The sequence below is a fragment of the Cygnus olor genome, chromosome 22 (genome assembly GCF_009769625.2).
Source record: "Cygnus olor isolate bCygOlo1 chromosome 22, bCygOlo1.pri.v2, whole genome shotgun sequence".
Taxonomy (NCBI): Eukaryota; Metazoa; Chordata; class Aves; order Anseriformes; family Anatidae; genus Cygnus; species Cygnus olor.
Window position 1 is genome coordinate 3,223,588 of NC_049190.1, and position 13,383 is coordinate 3,236,970.

The 13,383-nt window shown below is 54.0% G+C and overlaps 1 protein-coding gene across 2 annotated transcripts in view; it reads left to right on the plus strand.

Moving 5' to 3' along the window:
* The first annotated feature begins 8,744 nt into the window (after positions 1-8,744).
* GRIK4 (glutamate ionotropic receptor kainate type subunit 4) overlaps positions 8,745-13,383 on the plus strand; it is a 166,836-nt gene continuing 162,197 nt past the window's right edge. For both annotated transcript variants that reach the window (XR_005814260.1, XM_040534372.1), the window contains exon 1: positions 8,745-8,879. The gene's annotated coding sequence lies outside the window, so the exon portion shown is untranslated. The remainder of the gene's footprint in view (positions 8,880-13,383) is intronic.

A 13,383-nucleotide genomic window follows, 5' to 3' on the forward strand; every position in this document is an offset into this window, starting at 1 on the left:
CGTACCGCATCTTTTAGAGCTTTTACATCCCTGGTCATGGAATTAATCTCTCCTTGCTGCCTGCCACAGATAGGGGAAGAAAACACCAGCGAGGATTCAAAGAGTCTTCCTTCCGATGGGTTCGTGTCGTTTCTGGGTTATGTCTGAGGTATTGCGGTCATGCAGCGTGCTCCCAGAAACGCCGGCGTGCTTGGTAGTGGCTGTGAATATATCTTCCGTGGCAATGCCTGGCACTCGTAGCTGGAGCTGATGCAGGCTTCACAAGACTGATCTCTGGGCCAGAGAGGCTGGAGTCTAAGCGAAGCTGCAGCCTGCGTTGGGATCCTGATTCGCAAGCAGTGCTGACTTCGTAAGGCAGCTCCTGAGCCACCCACCTCCCAGTCGTCTTTGTGAAGTCTCTCCTCGCATTTACCCAGGGGTATTCACGTAGGTCTTAGGGATATTTACCTACCTAGAGGTATTTGCTGCTCTTGCTCACACAGCCACTCATTCCTGGATTATTGGTTTGTAGGGTTGTTTTTTCTTTGTCCAATTAGGGTGGCGGTTCTCTCCTCTCCTACCAGCACCATCCCAAATGGCAAAAGACTTTATTCCATTTTATTCCAGGAACATTTTTGGCGCGGGTGAATTTGTTTTTCCTGTGGATTGTCTATAATGACCTTTTCTGTTTATCGACTAGTCAATGCGTTTCAGGTTGTTGCCGTTTTTCTTCCCTGAAAATATTTATGAAGGTTGGAAGAGAATGGAAGTTGCCTAGTCCCTGGCACATGTTCCCTGCCAGTTGGTCTGGTTATTGTGAAGGCAAGTGCATCACCAGATAGATGAAGCCAGGCAGGGCACGGCTCTCAAAAAATTGGAAGCTTGGATGAGTTTGCTTTGTGTGATCCAATGTTTTCGTGTCAAGTGCCTGAGAGCAATGGCACAGTGTGGGATTGATAGCTAGTGTGTGTCTGCGTTGAGCTGTCGGCTCAATGACCACTCCAAACTTTTTAGACACCTGTGATATAAAGAGTAGGGTCAGGATTGCTTCTGAATGAGGGGCTTGGACAGACAAAAGTTCTGATGTGATGTTCGGCTCCGCACTGGAGGAGTCAGAGCTGTGCTGGGCAGAAAGTGAGAGAAGTAAGGGAGTAGGAAAATACATCTGCAAGTGTCAGAGCCATTCTGCAAGCTGGAAGTGTTGCAGATTGGTTTCCAGCCCCACTGACAGACTTGGGCACCTCTTGGAAAGCAATTCTGGGAGACGAGCATTCCTTGCTCGAGGTGGCTCTGCAGACCCCTCCTGCATTTCTCTATCGCAAACCAATGAACCATCAGGGCTTCCTTCTCCTGCTTCACTCACCGAGCATCTCTTCCTCCCCATCTTCCTCACCAGATGGGAGTTCACAGCTGCAAATCATCAGCTGGGCTTTTGGCAGGATGAAAGGCCCAAAATATCTCTGCCGCTTTCTTGCAGTAGTTTGTTTGTTTCCAGATGTCTGCAGCTTATTCAGCGTGAAGTATTTTCCCTGATCAATATTTTAACCTTCTTGTTGATATTTACTCAGTGCTGCTGAATAAACTGCATTAAGTGGAGCTCCATGGATGGGAGAGTAAATCTACATTTCTATCAGCTCTCTGGAGGTTTTGCAATAATTCATATTATCTGAGTTTATTGTTATACTAGGATATTAACGAGCACATTTTTCCTTCCTCCTGTCTCTTGAAGCTTCAATTCAGATGCCAGTGCTGGTGCTAAAACAACATCTCAGTTCTGAATTACCATGGAAAGGAGAAAGCTTCGCGCTGGCCTCGTCAGCTCCAGTTGGAAATGCTTTGGTTCTGGTTTTATAAAGGTGTATTTGATGGAATTCCACCTGTCCTCCCTTTGACCTTCGTGATGAGAAGGAGATTAAGCCCTTCTCTGTGGGTCTTCGTTTCTGAAATGGTTTCCCCTCCTCCTCCCTTCTGCCCTCTCCTCCCAAAACTCGGAGGCCTGATGAGAGCACCCAGGGCAGCAGAGGCGCCCTCCCTGTTCTCCAGCAGTTCTGGTCCTTGCTTACTATTCAACACGAGAAGCTGATTAAAGAACTGCCTGTTCCATGTTCTGCCGCGCTTGCCCTTTTCCTAGTATTTCACCTCCAAATATTGAATTTCTGTTTGTTTATTTATTTACCATAACTTCCACCCTGGGAGAAAGAGGCTCGCAACGTTTCAAAAGCCTCCCTGCCCCATTCATCATCATCATTTCAGCGGCTGTGCGCAGCACAAGTCAAATAACCTCAATTGTATCTTACACTGAACTTTTTTTTCCTTTTTATCCCTCTGCAATTTCTTTATTTGGCTGTAACAAAACCGCCCCTGTCGCTGCCGAGCCATTGCTCATGTCTTGCATGAGCCCCACACGTCCCCATCAGCATACGGGAGAGCGACCGGGTGCCTCCCAAGGCTCCATGCCTGGTGAGGTGGGGATTTAAGGGCAAGCTAACGTGTCCCAGGGTGAGCCACAGCCAGAGCAGGGACTCCTAGGGTGAATTTTGCAGCCCTGGAGAGAATTTTGCAGCCCTGGAGCCTCAATTTTCCTCCTGGGGCAGAGGGGATATCGGGCATGGCAGAGCCCAGAGCATCCCTCGCTGCCTTCCCTCGCTGGTGGGCCCATCACATCTCTCAAGCTGGTTTCCTTCTTCATCACGCTCTTTGCTTAATTATTTCTCACCTGAAAGTCTATTGAATCTTCTGCTTTCACCGCGTTTCAAAAAAGAGGTGGTATTTTTTTTCCCTTGCTTTATAAATGACTGCTTTTATTTTTCTTTGGTGTGTGAATGGAGAAAACATCTTTTGATGGCAGTAATTACAAAGGAGAGAACACCAAACAGCAAGGAACACGAAGATCCAAATGAAGATAAACGCTTTGCAAGTAATCAGCCCAATATTTATTATTGTCTGAAGAGGCTGAATCACACCACGACGGCACGGGGCTGCAACCAAAGGTGCTCGGGGATTTGCCCTGCAAGCCTGTCTGATGCATTGGGCACTAGCTATGAATATATACATTTATATGTATATATATTTAGATAATATGAGATTAAATGGTAGCCACACAATACAGGGGCTGCGGGTGCCTGCCCCAAATCCAGCTCCAGGATCGCAGATGCCGTTCCTGACTTGAGCTCCCTTCAATTCACACACATTTCCGTTTTGCATAAAAAAGAAAGAAAACAAACTGTTCCACAAAATGTTCCTTATTTATCTAACTCGTCCTACTAACTTTCTTCGAGCCATCTAAATATATATATATAATTAGATAGGTTTTTTATGTAACTACCACAAGATACTTATTCCACTTACCAGTTCTTTCAAAGCTGCCCTTATCTGTAAAATGATCTAATTTGGACATATTCTATTACCACTGGAAAGTTGTTATGAATCTTGAAGGAAAAAACCTGGCACGTATATAATAGATTTATTTTTTTATATTTCAATCGAAAGAGAAATCTTGCCTTTTGCAGTGCCTTTTATCCCCGCAATCTCTCAGTACTTCACGCGTTTGACTGCCTCTTTATACAGTGGTGCTGTTATTTACCCTTCTGCTGAAATCCAGACACCTATGAAGATAAATGTGGCAGTTGTTTAAATGATTCACGGCTCAACTTGGTGTCAGTTTGAAATCAGAGCCCCTCTTGGTGCAGCTGAGAGGGAGAAGATAATTTAATTGCTTGGGTGCGTAACAGGCAGCGAGGCGCGGGGTGGTGGCTGTTTTCCCCAGCTCTTTGGGTTTATCCATATTGGATTATCACAGGGGACAAACCCTCTGTGAAAACGGGGGCAGAGCCACCCACCTGCATGGCACAGCCCTTTTTACACCCGGCATGGATGCAGGGAGCAGGGCTCTGCCCCCGGCACCTCTCGGGGGCTTTGCCTTCCAGCCACACCAGTGCCTTCCACAAACGGCATTTTCTGGGTCATCGCAAGCAGCTCGCAGATAGCCTCATTCATAAAATGACCGAACTCTATTTTAAAGCCAGTCGGATGCCTTCCCTCCCCCTGCTCTCCCCACACACCCTTTTTTATTTTTATCAGGAGGCAGCTTCAAAATCTCCCTCAAGGTTACAGTCTTTATTCCCCAACCAGATTTATTTGCGGACAGTTTAAACCCCGTTTGTTCCCTCGCTGAATTATCTCGAGCGCAAAGATACCAGAAGCTTTTAAATAAAATACAACTGTCTCAGGAACCGGAGAGAGCAAATGAAATTGGAAATAATTGGAACCCAGCTATCTTGGCTCAAACTTAGCGGCGAGACTTGTGGCAGGAGAGCCGGAGTTGGTTAAGAGGAGGGGAGGAGAAGAGCAGGGCTCAGCGCATCAGCCGTGATGTCCTGCGTGATGTTCCTTGGATGGGACCGCTCCTGGTGCTGGTGTAAAGGAGGGCGTGCGACCGTGCCATGCTGTTCCATGCCTGGGTAGGTGAAAATCATGGTCAAAATATCCCAATGTGCGAGCCTGTGGATGCAGCCCACATGTCAGGAAATGCTCCTCTGTGCTGAGAATAACAAATTCCTGGCCTGGTGGGCAGGGTCCTGGTGCGAAGGCGCAGGGATCGCTCAAAAAGCGATCGCCTTGTGGCTGCTGTCCTGAGGGAAATGATGTGCAAAAGGGATGAGCTCAAAGCACCCCATGCCTGTTACCTGTGCGTCTTATGAGTAATTTGTCTCTGAAGCAGAGGCGTCGCTTTTTTTTTTTTTTTCCCTCCTGTGAAGTTGTTTCTCTTCCTCCAGCTTATTTCGGTTTCCTCGCAGCGGGAGGGGAAGATGAATTTCCATCAAGCAGCAGTTCATTGCTCCTAACGCAAGAGTCCAGTTAATTGATGGTTTAGAAGCTTTGTTTTTCCTCGCTATTAACAAACAAACAAACTGGAAAGCAGAGCTGCAGCATGGCAGGGAGAGCTGGAGCATTGCAGCCCACGGGGATGCTGCTCGGGAAGCTGGCCCTGGCTGGCGCTGCATTTCTTGTCTCTGCGCTATAGGACAGCTCCCTCGGCCCCACTGCTGGCTCCCAGCACCAGGGGATGCCTCTTGCCCACACGTGTTACTGTGCGGGGGGCAAAGAAGAGATTAATACTTAACATGAAGAATTTTAGGAGGTGGGTGCAAGAGTGTCTTGTCCTGTCCTTCTCAGGCAGGGCAGGAGGAGAAAGCTCACGGGGAGAGGGAGAGGGAGGGCCCTGGCCCCAGGCACTGAGAGCTGGGATGCGTGGGGAGAAGGCGCAGCCCTTCCAGAGATCAAGCGGTCCTTCCAGAAGTGCTGAGTCTGGGAAAAGTGCTGCTTTCGGGGAGCAGCTGCTCCGGGTGCCCCCTCCATCCCACCTCCTTCCATTCCTCCCTGCATCCATCCCACCTCCCTGCATCCCACCTCCCTCCCTCCCTCCATCCCACCTCCCCGCATCCCCATCTCCCTCCCTCCCTCCCTCCCTCCTTACCTGCCTCCCTCCCTACCTGCCTCCCTCCCTCCCCGCATCCCCCCTCCTGCCCCTATCCCCCTCCCATTTCCCTGCCCTCCCACCTTCCCCATCCCATTCCTCTGCCCCCCCCCTCCCTCCCCGCATCCTTCCCCTGCTCCTTGCCCCTCCCCATCCCCTGTACCCACCCCCTTATCTCCTGCACCCCCTCCCCACCCTTTTAACCCCCTCCCTTATCCCCTGCACGCCCTCCCCCCCCCCGGTACCCCCTCCCCACCCCCTGCCCCCCCCCCGGCGCCCCCCGCCCCCTGCACTTCCCCCGCTGGCCGCCGGGGGCCCGGAGCCTCGGGAGCGGGGCGGGAGCAGCAGCGGCAGCCGCGGGCAGAGCCGCGCCGTGGGCAGAGCAGCGCCGCCAGGTAGGGGCCGCCCGGGGGTCCCCCCGCATCCCACGGGGAGGGGGCTGGGGGGGGGGCAGCACCCCCCTCTATACACCCACACACCCCCTCGGGGGTCGCAGCTCCGGCCGGGGGGTGCCCGCCCGAGACCACCCCCCCCCCCCCCCAGCCGGGGGGGAGCCGCTCGGCTCGGCCCGGGGCTGAGACGTGCCCGGGGGGGGGGGCGGCGGCTGCTGCCGGGGGGTGCCCACCTTGGGGGGCTTGGCTCGCATCCCCCGACCCCCCCCCCCCCCCCCCGCCCCCGGTTTGTTTTCCGCAGCGTTTTAACGCGGGGAGAGTTTGCGCCGGCTTTGGGGAGAGCTGAAGTTGAAGGAGTGCGGGCTGGGGGGGGCGCAGTTCCCGGGGCTTACCCGGAGACCCCCCCGGGGACCCCCAGCAGCAGCAGCCCGGAGCCGGCCGGGGGCTGCCCCCCGAGCCCCCCGGTGCTGCCGCCCAGCCCGGCTGCCGTGGCCCTGGGCGCGGGGAGGACGCTCTTCCGCGGGCATCCTGCCCCGGCACGCCGGGGTCTGGGGTCTGGGGGCTCGCGTTCCGGCGGAGTTGGGCTCGTGAATAATTCAGAATCTGCCAGGCGCTCGCGGCGTGCGCAGACGTGCGGGCTTGGTGCTGGCACAGGCTCTCTTAAATGAACCCACTGTGGGCAGCTGGGGGCAAACTCCGCGTAGGGACCTCTCCCTAGGCCCAGCTTCATCCCGGGATTTGGGCACGGCCCGCAGCTCCGCCTGGCTGAGATGCCCCAAGCACCGTCCAACACCCCCCGGCTCTCCGGTATTTCCCATCCCCAGCCCTGCAGGACCAAACCCCGAAGGCTGAGACCCTGGGGAAAGTTCACAGGAGCTGCTCAGCCCGGCTTTGCTTCGCCTCCCCCACGTGCCCCCGTGGCGGCGAGGCGCTCCCGGAGCATCCCCGGGGCCCCGCTGCCGGTGGCGAGCGATGCTGCGGCCGCCCCGAGCTCCACCAGCCCCTGCCAGCTGCGATCCCTTTGTCTCGCTGAGCTTCTCCTCCCAGGCTGGGGGCAGCGGGAGCGGAGCCGTCCCGGGGGCCACGGCATTGGGGAACGAGCATCCCCGCGGAGCCGCCGCTGGTGCTCCCGCCGCCGGCAGCGCTTCCCGGGGCCAGGACGTGCGTGCTCGCAGGTAGCAGGGGGATGTTTGCTGGGCTCGGTGCTTTTCTGCTGTGGCTCGTTTCGTTCTTCGTTTCACCACTTAACGGGAGCTTGCTCTCCGGAAGAAATCTGCAGTGAGGTTCCCACCACGCCAAGGCGTTACTAAAGCGTCTTGCTGCAAGCCCGCTTTGGTGTTTGGGCATTTGGGTGTTTGCAGGGAGCCGTCTGGGCAGAGGAATGGATGCCAAGAGGCTGGAGCTTTTCCCTGTCGGTGTCCGTTTGGGAGTCGGGGCTGATCAGCAGAGCCAGAAGTTGGGAAAGTTGCTGTGCGGCTCGCTCTGGTTCGCAGGGGTTTCTTTGCTCCCGTCCGGCGTTAGTCAGTGCCGTGGGCAGGGAGCTGTGCCCGGGACGTGGGGCAGAGGGAGCCGACAGCCAGCATGAGCACGAGCGCAGCTGTAGATGTGGCACAACGAGCGCTCCTTCTTCCTTAAAACAGCCATTTCAGGCAGCCCCTGTGGGGCTGGTGACCGTGGTGGCACCGGGCAGCCCCGAAACAAGGTCCTGGGGTGGCTGGGAAGGGCAGAGAGCACGGCTGCGGGGTGAAGGCAGCCAAGGGTCCCCAAGCAGAGCCGCCTGCAGCTCGGGCAGAGGCTGCGCTGCTGCCGCCCGCCGGCTTCGTGCTGGAGACTTCTTTTTGCAAGCTGCGCAGGGAAAAGAAGCCAAGGAGCGATGCGGGCTGGCAGAGGCCTGAGCGCCCGGGAGCACGCGGCAGGCTGGGGGGGCGGCGAGCGAGGCAGGGGAGCTGCTCCTTGGGGAGCCCCGCGGGGGGACCAGCGAGGCAGGTAGGCACGGGCACACGTGTGGGGGGGCTGGCTGGGAATGAGGGTCCGTGGGGGTGAGCCGAGGGTGGGAAGGGGGGAAAGGGGACGAGCCCGGGGTGACACAAGCCATAAAGGACCGGGGAGGAGCGGGTGCGTGCTCAGGAGCAGGTATCGCTGGGCCACGCGGGCAGAGAGCTCACCAGTGCGACAAACTTCTGTTTCCTTGAAGCCGCTTTGAGCTTCATTTTGCATTCAGTCGGTACCGAGGACGTGCAGGTGGTCAGTGCCTTGCCCTTTCTAAAGGCTTGCTGACGTGGCTGGGCTGTGGGTATCGGTTCTCACTGACTCTGGGGGGGAGATCTTTATGCACAGCTATCGGTAGGGTCAGATTTTATTTATTTTGCAATACGCAGAACGTGAGACAGAAGTTTCTGTAAGTCTTCTCTTAGACCTGGGGGAGCGATGCAGGGAAACCTGTGGGGTTTCAGCGGCTTCACGGTGAAAGCTTTACGTAGGAGTGCAACTCCTGGCTTTCGGCTGTGCCGAGAAGGAGGCTGCTGGCACCGCTGCAGAGCTGCTTCTGTGCACAGGGGAGCCCAAACTCCGCTTTGGCTGCCCGTCTGCTCCCAGCAGAGACACCGACATGGTCCTGGGTCCTCAGACAGGAGAAATGGGGCACCTGGGGAGGTAAAAAAAAGAAGTTCCAGGACCCATGAGGAAGTGATGGAGCGCTGTTAAGGCTCCCTGCAGTGAGTTTCCACCTGCCCTGTGGGACAGGGGCTGGAAGGGCAGCCCGTGGGGTTAACACCAGTGCTTTTTGCTTGTAATGGACCACAGGTGCTGTAAATCTGTAGGTCCGGGGTGGTTCATCCAGGGGCCCAGAATAAATGGTGTGAAATCGCAGCAGCTGTTGGCAAAAGGGACGGCTCTTCCCTGTGCTGGGGCACTACCAAGGTACAGACCCAAGCGGTCAAAGGGAGCTGCCAGGCACCCCCAGGAGTGGTTTTGCCACGCAATGCCTTTGCAGAAATCAAACAAACCTGAGGAAGAGCAAGGATATGAGGCAGGTATGGGCAAATTATCGCTCAAATATTCTGGTGGGTCTAACCTTGGGGGTCAAATCACCATCGCTTATGAGAGGATGGGCGCACGGCAGGGAAACCTGCCTGCCTGATGCTGCTGGCGGGTTGGGAGGTTAATGAAATGGGAACCGAGGACGTACCGACGGACCTCATTTATTTGGATGTTTTCATTAGATCCAACCCAAAGAGACTATTTTAGGAAATAAATAGCAGAATGTGGGCAATAAATAGCGGCGTAAGGGGAAGAGTCCGGCGCCAGCTTTCCTTGTTCACCTCTAGAAAACAGAAGTGGAATGGAGGAGCGCAGATAGGTGATTATGGGAAGGTTCCTCATGCTGAGGCTGGGTTTATTTGTGATCTTTAATGATTTGGAGGTGGAAATGGATCAGAGCTGGGTGAGAGACACAGAGCATGCCAATGGAAAGGGCTTTTGCTGCTGAGCATTTGGAGGAATGAACAGGCGAGGCTGCTGCGTTTGAGCACGCCAGCGGTTCGGGCAGCGCTCGGGGCGTAACTCAGCCTGGAGCACCCCAAGCGTGTGAAAAAGGAAAAACTGGAGCAAATGGGGCTTTTTTCCTGCTGGTGTGGTCAGTGATGCTTCTGTGGGGCTCTGCCAGGAGAAGGAGCGGGGGCAGGAGATGCTCTGACCCAGCAAACTGCTGCCTGTCCCGGGCACCGCGTGCTCCAGTGGCACCGTGGTGGCCGTGGGTCTGTACCCAAAACTTCTGGCATCAGACCAGGGACTCCTTCTGCTGGAGCCAGGCAGCTGCCCCGGATGGGGCCGTGGTCACGGGCACCCCGGCGGGCTGGCTGGCTTCCCAAAGGACATAGGGAGCCCCGCTGAGCTCCCCCAGCTCCTTCCCGTGCCTTTCCAAGGGGATCCTGTGCTAATCGCTCTGGGGAAGGAGGAGCTGAGGGTGCCAGCTGTCCGTCTGCCTGGGTGATTTCCCCTCCGGACCTGCTTTGCTTCTCACTGGAGACTTGGGAAGCGCGTGCGGCGCTGGAAGGGAGCGAGTTATTGTGAAGTGGCTCAGGCGTGGGTTGCGGAGAGGCTGTGGTCTCACAGCGGTGCTGGAGAAAAGCGAGCCTGGAGGATTCGTGTTCCTGCCCGGCTGCAAATCCAGAGCCAGGGCTCCATCAGGTGTCGGGGCTCCGATATTTATTCCGGCCGTCCTTCGCATGGCAGCGGCCGCATAATGCAACACCCGCGCGGCGTCTCAGCCGAGCACCCGGTGAGCCCTCCAGCGCGAGGGGATTTTCATCTCTGCTGAGATCTCCCAGCTTCAAAGTCTGCAGAATTCATTTGCATCCTTCATGAGGAAGAGAGCCAGGCGTACGTGTGTTTTTTGTTTTTTTTTTTTTTTCCTTCAGCCTCTCTGTTCCTCCCCTCCTCACCCGCTTTCCAGTTTATTTGGTTAGCTCAGCATCAGCACAATGATGTGGAAATAAAGCAAAGGAGCTTCGTCGTGGCCTTATTGCATATGCATAAATGAGAGAAATAGATCATCCTGGCAATCCCTAGCTAGGCTACCATTAAGGGAAATTCTCCTGTGACCTTATAAACCCTGCTTTGCAAGGGTTTGTAATGAGTCTGCAGAAATTCATTCTGGGCACAAACAAGTCATCTGAGGTCTTAGACCCCGTGAGCACAAAGTAATAATAACACTAATTTCCCACCCACTCAGGCATGTGCTCGGCTCCTGGAAGACTTGGCTGGTTTTACAAAGCAGGTTTTCCCTTGCTGGGGCTGTCACAGCGGGTGGGAGCGGGGGTGAGTGGCTGCGTCCCCCCCTTGGAGAGCCCCACGGAGCCGTCCCCTGGTGGGGCTGGAGCCTCCAGCGTCGGGGCACTGCCGGCTGGGGGCTGTGGGGTCACACCTCTGCCTCATCATGAAGCTGCACCCATCCCTTCCTCCACGGGCATCTGACCCTGAGAGCAACGATAGCCTGGGCCTGAGCAGGAGGGATGGACTGATTTTTAAAAAAAAAAAAAAAAAAAAATCCTGCAACATTCCGTGCTCAGCCTTTAGATTTTATATTTTAACTTTTTGCTGAAAACGAGCGTGGTTTTGGTTCAGTGGCAGAGGTTGACGTTTTTCTGAAGAATGCGCTGTCTTTTGGTGCAGCGGATTTATTTTTTCGTCGAGCTCTCTGGCCCTGCTCAGGGACCGAGGGATGGCAAGGCGAGTTGGCACCGACGTTTAGATCCGTGGTGGGGCTTGTGTTGGGCATCGACCTCGTGCTTTCCTCTTGTAGGCGGCGATGGAGAAGCAAATTGCTGTGTGTGAAGGCATTGCTCTTCATGTGGCTCATCCAGGGCGGAGCGGCGAGGCTGGGGAATAACGGAGCCCCTGGCAGAGCTGGGCTGCAGCATGGGGCCGCTAGGATGTGTTTCTCTGAACCCAGTGCTCACCCACGGGCTGTTAACGCGTGCCAGAGCTTCATTTTTCATCCCAAACCAGGTTGAGCAAACTGTACTTCACTCCACTTGTACTCGTTACTTGCCCCTGCTCTTTTCTTCTTTGCTCTCCTCTTGTTCCCCATTTTGCTCCACCTCGGGTGTGATCTGCTAACATCTGGCGTTAAAGGATTGTATGTGTGCACGGACAGCTCTGAGAGCAGGCTATCACATCTCTTTTTAGACTGAAAAGTGTTTGGGGCAGAGACTGTGCTGATGTTCACAGAGCATCTGGTCCTCTCCAGGTCCAATTCATCACTGTCTTGCGGTTTGCATTATTGTTCACACCGAGGGAAAGTGGGTGTGAAGCTGGAATAATAATGTTTCACACTTGCTTTGCAGTGGTTTTGATACCCAAGCATAAAGAAATTGAGGAGAAGGTGAAACTAGAAATTGAGGAGAAGTAGTCTACAAATAACGAGTTAATTACCTATGCTGAAAAAAATAGTGCCATGGTCAACTCTATACTAATGGCAAATTTAAAGTCAAGATGGGATTCTTATATTTGAATTTAAGGGTTCAAGTTGTTGTGCAGGAATTGGTGGGTGAGGGTCTGTGCGGAGCAGCAGGGCTCTGTAATGGTTCTCCTCACTTCCACCTGTGCATGCCATAAATCTTAAAAAACCCACCTCGAGCATCCTGGGGAGCGGCGATGTTCTCCTGAGTCAGCAGAGAGCCCTGAATGATATCTCCATAGCATAACACGCCCTGCTCATTTAAAAAGGCACTGATAGGGATACTAGCCATTAAATGTTGTGGTTTCTAGTCAACGTTGTAATCTCTTTAATGAAACCTAATGGCAAATAAAAAAAAACAAACTTAATGCTACTTGGCGTGTCTGAAGTTGTGTGCTTGAGAACCGGTGCCTTTTGGTGTTATGATGGTTGGGCTTCCCAGGAGTCTTTAAAGTAACATGTCTTTCAGTGATTTGGACTGACACGCCTTTTGTTCTGTTCCTGCTGGGTGTTAAACAAGATTTAGGTCTCCTCAGTCCCTATTTAGTTATTGAAGAACATCGCAGCCAACACAAATGCAAACAAAACTGTCTGGTTGTTTGTTTATGCAACAGATCATTAGAACGTCTGTAGGAAAAAAAAATGTTCTGGTCTGTTAGATAATTAATCTGCATTTTAAGAATGGTCTAAAGACATATTTGCAAGCTAGTCCATTGAGCTGCTGTTATCTAGTCAATAATCCCCATATTTAATAGTCCCTAAGAATGTATTTCCATAATGTGCTGCAAACAGTTGAGAAATCTGCATCTTTTTTGTCTTAAGATGTCAGCGCTTGCACATTTCCTATGACAAATTTTTTTTCCGACGATTGGTGGAAAAATCCAGGCGTATCAGCTTCCAACTGGTAGGGCTAACAAGAGGGAGAGAGGAGGCTTCTTAAAGCAAACCCCGGCTCTGCGTCCCCTCGAACACGGAGTGAGTTTGGGATTTCCATCTGGTGTCGGGTGCCGGAGCCCTGGCAGCGCTGCCCCAAATGTCCCCGTGGGTTTGGGGTGTGGGTGGGGGATTTTGCAAGCTCCTTGTCCCACGGGTGTCAGAGCAGCAGGGGCTGCAGGTGCAGCTCTGGAAGGGGTATGAATGCCATGGGATTTAGCGTTTGCTGTGCTCTGGCATGGGCAAACTGGTGCTGCTGGGGTTTGGTGGAGGGAGCTCTCGTGGCTCCTGGGAGCTGGCTTTGCTTTGGGACCACGAAGCGTGGCTTGGGACCCTGCCTGCCAAATGAGCTCCCTCCTTCCGCTTTGGCCCCCGACAGCTATGAAATTCGCTCATGGATGTTGGAGCAGGCTCTGGTTTTGGGGTTCATGTGGCACAACCCATGAGCCTGCACTCAGGTGATGAGCGTGAGGGTTTTTGAGCAAGGGCGTGAAGTTTAGTCGAGTTATCAGTTGTTTATAATGGGGGGGGAAAAAGGGTAAATGTGCAGACAACTCTGGCAGGCTGTGCCTGGCATGTGATAACTTACTAATCCCCATTAACGGGAGCAGGGAGTAAAACTCACACTTGGAGAGAGGAACCCC